This window comes from Dipodomys merriami, unplaced genomic scaffold (genome assembly GCF_024711535.1).
Source record: "Dipodomys merriami isolate MVZ:Mamm:240054 unplaced genomic scaffold, mDipMer1.0.p SCAF_3, whole genome shotgun sequence".
In the NCBI taxonomy this organism is placed as follows: domain Eukaryota; kingdom Metazoa; phylum Chordata; class Mammalia; order Rodentia; family Heteromyidae; genus Dipodomys; species Dipodomys merriami.
In genome coordinates, this window is record NW_027204492.1 from 86,006,271 (window position 1) to 86,017,079 (window position 10,809).

The window sequence follows — 10,809 nt, forward strand, 5'->3', positions numbered from 1 at the left end:
ACAAGAGACAGTGCTGAGAATGTGGCTTAGGGGTGGAGTACTTGCCTAGCATGCACAAAGCCCTGGGTTCAATTCCTCAGTACCACAAAAACAGAAAAAGCCAGAAGTGGCACTGTGGCTCAAGTGATAAGAGTGCTAGCCTTGAGCAAAAGCTCAAGACAGTGCCCAGGCCCTGTGTTCAGGCTCCAAGACAGGCAAAAAAAAGGAAAAGGAAAGAAAGAAAAAAAACCTCATTTCCATTTCCTGGAGCTCATTTCAATAAATATAATCAGATTCAATAAATATAATCAGATGCATGTAGGTATTTTGCATTTGTGTTCCTCTCCTAAGGGTAGCCTCCTTTGGTCTCACTGTATGTGAATACCTAGAGTCCTGTTTAAATTTTCATTTCCTGCTGCATTTTGGAACTAGCTTCTGCATATGAACGAAAACATGCATCATTTGTTTCTCTGAGCTCGGCTTACCTAAACATGATTTGTTCTAGATCTATCAATTTCCCTGCAAATGACTAATGGCTATGCATACTTCTATATTTTTCTGGATCCACTCATCTATTTTTACTACTTCTTTTTTTTTTTTTTTTGGTCTGGTTGTGGGGCCTGAACTCTGGGCCTGGGCGCTGTCCCTCAGCTCTTCAGCTCAAGGCTAGCGCTCTACCACTTGAGCCACAGTGCCACTTCCAGTTTTTTTTCTTTTTTGCTTATGTGGTGCTGAGTAATTGAACCCAGGGCCTCATGCATGCAAGGCAAGCACTCTACCACTGAGCCACCTTCCCAGCCCTCTTCCTACTTCTTGTGAGTTCATACACTTATGAGTTAAGGCCACTGCTGTTCTGATTTCTGCCACTATAGAGTTCTTTTGTTGGGCTGAGTACCCAGGATGTAGAGCAAGTGCTTGACAAGGCCTGAATTCAAACCCCAGGGTTGCTCCCCACCAGGAAAAGGAAACAATGGATTCCTTTTATATAGGTTTGACATTTTCCATAATAAACTCTAGAATATCAAATCTGATTTTTAAATGGGTGATAAATTGTTGAGATGCCATTTTGGGTATAATGTACAGGAAATACAGTAAGTATGTATAATATGTATATTCAAGTATATGCTGTACTATAGAATATTTGATGATCAACTCATATCCTGGGTCATCATAAATGAGAAAGTCAGGAAAAAAAAGTAAAAAAGCAATTTGTCATTAATTTACTGTGGTATAGAGCTACTGAATGCTGAAAATATTCATTCTGACTTATCAAAAAAAGTTAAGTTGCACCATTATAGGGGTACACCTATAATTACAGCTAATTGGGAGGCAGAGGTAGATCATGAGGCCATTCTAGGCAAAAACTTGAGACCCTATTTGAAAAACAAAGTAAAAGCAAAAAGGACTGGGGGCATGCCTCAAGCGGTATAGTACTTGTTTGGGTAGTATGAGATCCTAAGTGTCTACTCTCATGAGGGTGGTCAATAAGAAATATTTGCATTTTCAGTCAAATAGGAAAATGATCCTGAATGGAATATGGTGCACACAGCCTAGTGATCATCTGGACAAGAAAAAAGAATATTGCAACTGAGTACCAGTAGCTCATGCTTGTAATCCTACCTACTGAGACTGAGATCTGAGGATCCCAGTTCAAAGCCAGCTCTGGCAGGAAAGTCCAGGAGACCCATTTCCAATTAAACATAAAAAGAGCTAGAAGTGGAGCTGTGGCTCTAGTAGTAGAGTGCTAGCCTTGAGTGAGTGAGTGAGAGAGAGTGAGAGAGAGAGAGTGAGAGAGAGAGAGAGAGAGAGAGAGAGAGAGAGAGAGAGAGAGAGAGAGAGAGAGAGAGAGAGAGAGAGAGGAAAAACAAGTTCAGGAACAGCATTAAGGCCCTGAGGTCAAACCCAAGGACCAGCACCAAAAAAAAAAGTATTGCTCACATAAGACAAAAATATTTTGTGAGATATGACACATGTGCATACACATAATGCACATAACTCAAAGCACACCATTATAGGTTTAAACATAAGTTACATTTGTATGCATGTGAATATATAAGCAAAGCTTCTATTAAAGACTTAGAAGGGCTGGTGATTCGGGAAATGGAAAGTCTCAATTTGCCCCTAGAGCAAAGATTAATAATTAGGAGTATAATAGAATTTGGAGACAGGACACAAAAACCACCGAGTTATTTTAACATACAGAACTTATTTTTAATAATTTTAAGTAGTTATAGCACTGTTAACAGTGTAACTGAAAAGACAATAACAATATTTATCATGAAGGTAGTAACTGCAGGAAGCAGTCAGGCTCAGAGCAAAGTCAGAATTATAAAATTTAGCTGGGCTTGATGGTGCATAGCTGCAATCCCAACACTCAGTTGGTGGGGGGGCGGGGGGTAAAAGGATCAAGAGAGTTCAAGACTAGTCTGGTCTTCATAATGAAACCCTGTCTCAAAAAATAAAATAGGAAAGAGAGAGTATAGAAGAGTTAAAGTTGTGCACCAGTGGCTCACACCTGAATTGCTAGCTACTCAAGAGGCTGAGATCTGAAGGTCACAGTTTTCAAACTTTTGCTTCAGCAAAAAAATAAAGTCTTCATGACCCTTATCTACAATTAACCAGCAAAATGCTGGAAGTGGATGTGTGACTCAAGTGTAGAATGCCTGGTATGAGTAGAAAACCAAGTGTGAGTGTAAAGCCCTGAGTTGAAGCTCCAATACCAGCTTTAAAAAAGGGAGGGATCCCATGTACCTAGGATTCCAGTTGTAAGGAAACAGCACCAACCTGATGCTTGTCTCAGAGAAAGAGAGAGGTGGGGTCCCATACTGGCTGTGAGAGCTGGGCTACTGCAAATTGCATGAGGCTTCTAGAGCAATGACCTCTGTTTCCCAGTGGACACTGAGATGAAGAGGGGGCTCACAGGAAGGGGAAAGGAGCAAGAACCTCATCTCCAGCCATGAAGTTTACATTTATTTTCTCTTACTGGTCAAGCCCAGCAGGGAATACCTGGTAAGAGAGAAATGTGTGAGTCCTCCAGGAGAGTCTAGAAGTTGAATTTTTTTACCAGTCCTGGGGCTTGAACTCAGGGCCTGGGCATTGTTCCTGAGCTTCTTTTGGCCAAAGCTAGCACTCTACCATTTGAGCCACAGCGCCACTTCTGGCTTTTTCTGTTTATGTGGTGCTGAGGAATTGAACCCAGGGCTTCATACATGCTAGGCAAGCACTCTACCACTAAGCCACATTCCCAGCCCCTAGAAGTTGAATCTGGATCTGGAAAAAAACAGCTTAATAACTGGCACATGGCTATACCCTATGGCCCCCACAGTACCACTTCTAGGTTTAGACCTGAAACAAAATGATATGATATTCAGTGGAAAGTGGAGAGAGGAATAAACAGACCCAATCTTATTTATCAATATGGATAGGTCTTGGGACAATAACACCACATAAGAAAACCCAGATGTCAAACTTTAGTGCAATGCTGTTTGTGCATGTTTAACATGACAGTATAGTATTCGTTATATATTGCACACCCCATACTACACAAGTCCCAAAGTTGACTTATGTAGCCCTTCTGTAATCACCTTTATAATAACAATAAAATAATTTTTAAATGTTCTCAAAGTACATTAAAATTCTAGAAGTTGAAAAAACCCTCAACTCTTGAGGAAAGTCAAAGTATTATCACCTTTGGATGGTAATTAATACAGCACACCAGCAAAAGAAAGAGTTAACTAAATTTAAAAAAGAATAGTTCAGGAGAAGACATTGCAACACCCATGAATAAAGAAAGGAGTCTTCTGGTGTTCTGTGAGTTGCACTTGGTGGTAGAAAGCCTTACCACACACCTGACACCCAAAGGGCCTCTCTCCAGTGTGAATCCTCTGATGCTCTACTAGGTGCATTCTCACATGGAAAGCGTTTCTGCACTTGCTGCAGAAGCCCTTTGGCTTCTCTCCTGTGTGAGTTCTCCAGTGTTGGCAAAGGGATCTTTTTATGGTAAAGACTTTCCCACATTCCTTACATTCATAGTGTTTCTCTCCTGAATGTATTCGCTGGTGCTCAGTGAGACAGGTTTTCACAGAGAAAGGCTTCCCACAGGTATGACATGCTTAAGGCTTCTCTCTGGTGTGAATTCTCTGGTGGATGCCCAGAGATGAGTATGCCCTGAAAGATTTCCCACACTGGTTACATTGATAGGGTTTTTCACCGGTGTGGATTCTCTGATGACTAATGAGGGCACTTCTCATCAGAAGAATTTCCCACAGTCTCCACACGCATATGAGTACTTGAAGGATTTCTTTGCACCAAAGCTTTTCCCACAGTAACTACATTCATAGGGCTTCTCCCCTGTGTGTGTTCTTTGGTGATGAGTGAGAGAGATCTTGACTCAGAATTTTTTCCCACATTCACTGCACTCATAAGGTTTCTCCCATGTGTATTCTCTGGTGACTGGTGAGAGTCGAATTTTCCGTGAAGCTTTTCCTACATTCTGTGCATTTAAAGAGCCACTCTGCTGCGTGTGTTCTCCCCAACAGAACTGTTGCCATGCTGCAGTAACTGTGAGCCTGCGTGCACACACCCCTGCATGTGCATGCCAGTACTGGGGCTTGAACTCAGGGTCTTTCAGTCTTGCTTGGCCTTTTGCTTAAGGCAGGTATGCTAACACATGACCCCCACCTCCACTTCTGGCTTTTTATTGAATAACTGAAGATGTGTCCCTTGGATTTGTCTGTCTGGGCTGTCTTCAAACCAGGATCCTTAGATCTTAGCCTCCTGAGTACCTAGTATTACAGACATGAGCCACTGGTACACAAAGTTCTGATAGTATTTTTTATGCCAGGTCTTGGGCTTTAAACTCAGGGCCTGGGCTCTGTACCTGAACTTTTGAGTTAAATACTTAATGCTCTACCACTTGAGCCACAGCAAAACTTCTATCTTTTTGGTGGATAATTTGAGATAAGAGCCTCAGAGACTTTCCTGCCCACACTTGCTTCAAAACATAATCCTCAGATCTCAGCCTCTTGAGTATGTAGAATTACAGGAGTGAGCCACAGCACTCACCCTGATAGCATCTCTTAACATGCTCTCCATTCTATTCTGGCCTGCCTCTTTGCTTCTCCAAGGATATGTCACTCAGCTGAGACTCAGCACTCAAGTCTCTCTGCTCTAAATATGTCCTATCTTCAAGGCTCTGTCTCTCTAACTCACCTATCTGTATACTAAATCATCTTCCCTAGCCACATTCCTCCAAGTTCACAGAAGTGGCCATATTTCTCATTTTGCACTGATTTTCTTTTCACTCCCAAACATCATGCATTGGCTTGTGAACATCTTCTCGCACAATGTCCAAGAGAGTAGAGATTTTATTTTCTTCATTGCTGGATCCCCACATCTGAAATGTGACAGCATATATTTTGTACTCATTTAAGGTTTGATAATTGAATGACTGTATCTGACATACATACATGAATGATGTATGTGACATTAGAAGGAAACCAAGGCAGCCAGGCACCAAAGAATGGTTCAAAACTAGAATCCTAGCCAAGCACCAGTGGCTCATGCCTGTAATTCTAGCTATACAGGAAGCTGAGATTTGATGATTGTGGTTCAAAGCCACCCTGGGCAAGGAAAGTCTGTGGGACTCTTATCTCCAAACTATCAGAAAACCAGAAGTGGCGGTCTGGCTCAAGTGGTAGAGCTCTAGCCTCCAGCTGAAGAGCTCAGGGACAGCACCCAGGCCCAAAGTTCAAGCCCCATGACTGGTGAGAAAGAAAAAAAGAGTAGAATCCTAGCTACTCAGGAAGGTGAAGTCTGAGGATTGTGGTTCAAAGCCAGTCCAAGCAGAAAAGTCTCCAGTTATCTCCAACAAAAAAGCCACAAATGGAGGTGTAGCTCAAGTGGTAGAGTGCCAGCCTTAAATGAAAAAAGCCAACTTGGGCACTGGTGACTTTGAGATCTGAGGACTACAGTTCTAAGCCAGCCAGGGCAGGAAAGTCTTTAAGACTGATCTCCACTTAACCATCAGAAAAAAGGAAGTAGTGCTGTGGCTTTAAGTGGTAGAGCATTAGCCTTGACTGAAAAAGCTTAGGGACAGCATGCAGGCCCCGAGTTCAAGGCCTACAACTGACAAAAATAAGCCCAGTACTGGCTTGTGTGCATGTGTGTATGTGTACACACACACACACAAAGAAGACACCCAAAGCAATGGAAAGAAGGAAGAATAATTGCCACTAAGAGCAGTGGATAACTACAAAAGTCAGGATGGTACAGAAGGGTAAGCATGATATTGGGATGTGTAGTGTAGGTATCTGAAAGCTTATTTTCAAAGAGCTCAGATCTCTAAAAAGAGATTCCTGGAAAATACGGCACAGGAGCCAGATGTCAGTGGCTCACACCCATAATCCAAGCTACTTAGAAGGCTGAGATCTGAGGATCATTGTCGCCAACCCAGGCAGGAAAATCCATGAAACTATTATCTCCAATTATGTACCAAAAAAAAAACCAAGCCAAAAGTGGACAAGGGGCTCAAGAAGAAGAGCACTAGCTTCTAGCAAAACAAAACAAAACAAAAAAAAAGCTCAAGGATAGTGCCCAGGCCCTGAGTTCAAGCCCCAGGGCTTGCGCGCGCGTGCACACACGCACACACGCGCACACACACACACACACACACACACACACACACACACACACACACACACACACACACAGCACAGATCTGTTCCTAGGATCTTGCTTCCTGTATGTTCCAGGTGAATTCATGCTCATTTACCTGAGCAACCAAAGGAGGCCTCCACCAATGCCCATAGCTGTCCTCGCTCCAACTTGAGGATCATCTCTGGTTTGGCCATGTAGAGGCCTGTGAATGGAAATGGCACAAGATGTGAACCAAGATGTCTAAGTTTTAGAGCCTATGATGGAGGAGGCAGGGGCCCATCGAAATCTTTCACTGGGGAGGTAAGAACACACACATTTGTCTTAGTGCCCCCAACTAGCCCTTGAAGCTATCAGTTAACACTATACTCTACAGCAGTGCCATGCTTCCAAGAAGTCACACAGACAGTGGTCCTCACCTATAGATATCAGGTTGTTGTAGGTCTCTAGCATCATGTCCTTGTGCATGGTCCTCTGAGCAGGGTTTAGTCTACACCAATCCCTTCTGGTGAAATCCACAGCCACATCCTCAAAAGACACAGATCTTTAGGTCTCAGCAACACAATAATCTTCCATGATCAGAAATGGAATGTGTGGAGGAAGGAATGTGTGTGAAAGCCAGATGTCAGCCAGTCACTCACATCTGTAATTGTAAATACTCAGAAGGCTAAGAGCTGAGGATTGTGGTTTGAAGCAAGACTGAGTGGCAAAGTACATGAGGCTCATATCTTCAAATAAGCAGTTAAAAAAAACACACACAAAAAAAACAGAAGTGGAAATGGGACTCAAATGGTAAAGCATCAATCAACCTTGTCTGGAAAAAGTCTTAAGATGGTGCCCAAGTCCTGTGTTCAAGCCACAGTACTGGCACACACAAAAACATCTGTGGTCTTTCAATTGAAAGCTGATTGGAAAGAGCACACTGGATGCAAATTTTGTGTCTTAATATACTTTAGTTGGAAGAACCTTGAAAAACCTGCTAGTGCTTAATTTTTTAATTCATGAAGAAAAGATTAGCCAGGCACTAGTGGCTCACACCTGTAATCCTAGCTACCCAGGAAGCTGAGATCTGAGGATCATGGTTCAAAGCTAGCTAGGACATGGAAGTCCATGAGACTCTTACCTCCAATTAACTACCAAAAAGTCAGAAGTGGAGCTGTGGCTCAAGTGGTAGAGCACTAGCACTAGCTTTGAGCAAAAAAAGCTCTGGACAGTTTCCAGGCCCTGAGTTGAAAGCCCTACAACTGTTACCAAAAAAAGGTGGCTGAGAGGCTGGGAAGGTGGTTCAGTGGTAGAGTACTAGCCTCGCATGCATGAGGCCCTGGGTTCGATTCCTTAGCACCACATAAGAAGATAAAAACTGGAAGTGGCGCTGTGGCTCAAGTGGGAGAGCGCTAGCCTTGAGCTGAAGAGTTGAGGGACAGCGCCCAGGCCCAGAGTTCAGGCCCCACAACCAACAAAAACAAAACAAAAATGTGGCTGAACCTATGGGAGTTTGAAGGGAAATCAAAAAGAAGCAGCCAGCCAACAGCCAGTGGCTCGATCTCAGGAGATTGAGATCTGAGGATTAAGGCTCAGAGCCATCCCAGACAGGGAAGTCTGTAAGACTCTCATTCCCAATTAACAAGTAAAATGCTAGAAATGGAGGTGAGGCTACAGTGGTAGAGCATCAGCCTTGAGTGAAAAATCCTGTTCCATCCTGCCAATGGCTGCACTGAAGAAAACCTAGTTGGGCAACCATGAGCAAGTGCCAGAGTATAGAAATCAAATCTCTAGCTGCCTACCTGGCCCCTGGTGGCTGATATAGGGGTTGGGGAGCTCCCAGGGCTGAACCGGTAGAAGAGACTTCTGGTGGCTGAGATGGGGGAAAACTGCACTTAATAACAATGCTTCAAAATATGTGAAGAACAGTTGGGTGCCCATGGCTCATGCCTATAATCCTAGCCACTCAGGAGGCTGAGAGATGAGGATCACGGTTTGAATCCAGCCAAGGCAAGAAATTCCATGAAACTCTTATCTCTAATTAACCACCAAAAAGCCAGAAATGGGGCTGTGGCTCAAATGGTAGACCACCATCCTTGAGGAAAAAATTCAGGGATAGCACCCAGGCCCTAAATTCAAATCCTAGCACCAGCACAAAACAATATGTGAAGAACCAGAAGACATGGACAAATCCGCAACAATAACTGGTGAGTGCAACAGTTCTCTCAGGAATAACAAGCAGACACAGAAAAGATATAAGATAATGCAATACAAAGAAAAGAGATCTTTCAAATACACATGGATTATTCATCATTACACCAGCTCTGGGCTGGGAAGGTGGCTCAGTGGTAGAGTGCTTGCCTTGCATGCATGAGGCCCTGGGTTTGATTCCTTAGCACCACATAAGCAGAAAAAGCCGGAAGTGGCGCTGTGGCTCCAGTGGTAGAGCACTAGCCTTGAGCTGAAGAGCTGAGGGACAGCGCCCAGGCCCAGAGTTCAGGCCCCATAACTGGCAAAAACAAACAAACAAACATCATTACACCAGCTCCAAAAAAGAGCTAGCAAAAAACTGGAGTGGAGGTGTGACTAAAGTGCTAGAAACCAGCTGAGCAAGCAAGCAAGCTGAGCAAGTGAGAGGATCTGAATTCAAATCCTGATATCAAAAAAAATTACAATATGACCAATCACTGGTGTCTCATACCTGTAATCCAAGCTACTCAGGAGGCTGGGGTGAGGATTAAAGTTCAAAGCCAGCTTGGGCAGAAAAATCTGTGAGACTCTTTTCTCCTATTAACTAACAAAAAAAAAATGGAAGTGGAGTTGTAGTAACTCAAGTGATGAGAATGCCAGCTTGAATGACAATTAAGAGAGTGAGGCAGCTGGGCATCAGTGGCTCACTCCTGTAAGCCTAGCTACTCAGGAGGTTGTGATCTGAGGATCATGGTTCAAAGCCAGCTCAGGCAGGAAAGTCTATGAGATTCTTATCTCCAATAAAGCACCAGAAAACTGGAAGTGGTGCTGTGGCTCAAGTGGTAGAGTGCTAGCTTGAGCTGAAGAGCTGAGGGACAGCGCCCAGGCCCAGCGTTCAAGCCCCACGACCGACAATAAAAGAAAAAACAAAGAGTGCAAGGCCCTGAGTGCAAGCCACAGTACCAGCATAAAAACAAAGCAAAACTTTTTTTTTTTTGGTCAGTTGTGGGGCCTGAACTCTGGGCTGGGCGCTGTCCTCAGCTCTTCAGCTCAAGGCTAGCATTCTACCACTTGAGCCACAGAACCACTTCCAGGAAGAGAATCTTGGCTTTCAGGCCAGCCTGAGCTACATAGTAAGAATCTATTTGAAAAAGAAAGAAAAAAGCTGGATGCTGGTGACTCGTGCCTTAAACCTAGCTACTCAGGAGGCTGAGATTAAAGGATAGTGGTTCGAAGCCAGCCTGGACAGAAATGTCTGTGAGACTCAGATCTTCCATAAACTACCAGAAAAAGCAGAAGTGGGGCTGTGGCTCAAGTGGTAGAGCACTAGCCCCAAGCAAAAGGAGCTCAGGAACAATGCCTAGCCCCTGAGATCAAGCCACAGGAATGAAGAATAAAGAAGGAAGAAAAGAAGGAGAAGGAGGACGAGGAGGAGAAAGAGGAGGAGGAGGAGAAAGGAGGGGGGATGAGGGAGGAGGGAAGAGGGAGGAGGGAAGAGGAGAAAGGAAGGGGGAGGAGGAAGGAGGGAGGGGGAGGAGGAAGGAGGGAGGAGGGGGAGGAGGAGGGAGGAGGGGGAGGAGAAGGAGGAGAAGGGGAAGGAGAAAGAGAAGGGGAAGGAGAAGAAGGAAGAAGAGGAGGAGGAGGAGAAAAAGAAGAGAAAAAATAACCTGGAAGTGGCACTGTGGCTAAAGTGGTAGTGTGCTAGCCTTGAGCTGAAAAGCTGAGAACAGCGCCCAGGCCGAGTTCAATCCCCACGACCAACAGAAAAAAAAAAAACCTGAACCTATGAAATTTGCATAAGAATCCTGGATCTACACAATCCAAGGGCCCAGTGTATACCAAGGAAAATTTACTTGAGACAATCAACTCTGAGATATAGTCTAAGGTTAAGGATGTACACAGTGCTACACACCTGTAATCCCAGCACTCAGGAGGTAGAAGGAGGAGCATCATGATTCCAAGCCTGGGCCACATGCTAAGATCCTGTCTCCAAATAATAAGGGT